This window comes from Bos grunniens, chromosome X (genome assembly GCF_055505025.1).
Source record: "Bos grunniens cultivar Pamir isolate PY7600 chromosome X, Bosgru_T2T1.0, whole genome shotgun sequence".
Taxonomy (NCBI): Eukaryota; Metazoa; Chordata; class Mammalia; order Artiodactyla; family Bovidae; genus Bos; species Bos grunniens.
The window spans coordinates 59,281,413-59,283,081 of NC_141194.1; the positions used below are offsets into that span (position 1 = coordinate 59,281,413).

General features: G+C 37.1%; 1 pseudogene; it reads left to right on the plus strand.

Moving 5' to 3' along the window:
* Positions 1-201: 201 nt before the first annotated feature.
* On the plus strand, positions 202-1,004 carry LOC147340543 (proteasome subunit alpha type-1 pseudogene; annotated as a pseudogene).
* The last annotated feature ends 665 nt before the right edge of the window (positions 1,005-1,669 follow it).

Here is a 1,669-nt window from a genome sequence, read left to right on the forward strand (position 1 = left end):
TCAAATTTAGTATAGAAAGACAATGTTTTCCACTTAAAATCAGAGACAAGACAAGCATGTCTGCTTTCACCATTTTTTTGCAACATCAAACTATAGGTTCTAGTCAGGACAGTTAGTTCAGATGAGGAAATATTAATAATGGATAACAGGTGCTTGATCTGCAGATTTACAGGAGGCCAAAGCGAGGATCCCACTGTAACCATGTTTTGCAATCGGTATGAAAATGATGTCACTGATTGGAGTCCTCAGGGCAGGATTCATCAAGTTGAATACGCAATGGAGCTGTCAAACAAGGTTCAGCCACTGTTTTTTATCTGAAATTAAAAAAAAAAAAACAAACACCTCATTCAGTGTTGGTTGCATTGAAAAGAGCACAACCAGAACTTGCAGGTCATCAGAAAAAAAATGTTCCTTGTTGATAACAGTATTGCTATTTCAGTTGCAGGACTTACTGCTGATGCTAGATGTTATGTAATTGTATGTACAAGGGATGTTTGGATTCCAGATTTGTGTTTGACAGACCTATTCCTATGCCTTGTCTTGTATATCTAATTGGAAGCAAAACCCAGATACTAACCCAGTGATATGGCTGGAGACCATATGATGTTGGACTGCTCATTGTTGATTATGATACGGGCCCTCACATTTTCCAAATTTGTCCAGCTGTTAACTATTTTGACTGCAGGGCTATGTCCACTGGAGCCCATTCTCAATCAGCTTGTACTTACTTGGAGAGATATATGTCAAAGTTTTTGGAGTGCAATTTGAATGAACTGGGTAAACATGGTCTGGATGCCTTCTGAGAGACACTGCCTGCAGAACAGGATCTAACTACAAAGAATGTTCTCAATGGAATTGGTAAAGGCTTGGAATTTCTGGCATATGGTGATGATGATGTATCTCTACTCATGGAAGATCTTGAAGAAAGACTGCAGAGAAAGACACAGCCTACTCAACCTACTGGTGAGCCTACAGGAAAGGCTGATGAACCAATGGAACATTAAATAATAAATCAGTATATATATGTATTAGACTAATTAAACATTCAGAAAATGAAGATCATGGCATTTGGTCCCATCACTTTATGGCAAATAGATGGGGAAACAACAGAAACAGTGACAGACTTTATTTCCTTGGGCTCCAAAATCACTGCAGATAGTGACTGCAACCATGAAATTAAAAGATGCTTTCTCCTTGGAAGAAAAGCTATGACTAAACTAGACAGCATATTAAAAAACAGAGACATTACTTTGCCAACAAAGGTCCATGTAGTCAAAGTTATGGTTTTTCCAGTAGTCATGTACAGATGTGAGAGTTGGACCATAAAGAAAGCTGAGAGCTGTAAAATTGATGCTTTTGAACTGAGGTGTTGGAGAAGACTCTTGAAACTGTGAACTGAACTGAAGTGATATATGTATTATTATACATGTAAGAATGCAGGAGCATATACTGATGACAATATTCTATACTTTGAACCAAAAGATGCAGAATGGTGGAATGGAATGGTATGTTTTAGGAATCAGTTCAGATGTGAGTTTTTCCCAAGCAACTTCACAGAAACTATATATTGGAGTTCATTTTCTTTTAAGAAGTTTTCTATACTCATTTTCAAGAAAGCATAGTTATCTGTATTAATGTATTGTATATGAAGAACATAGTGTCTTTGTGG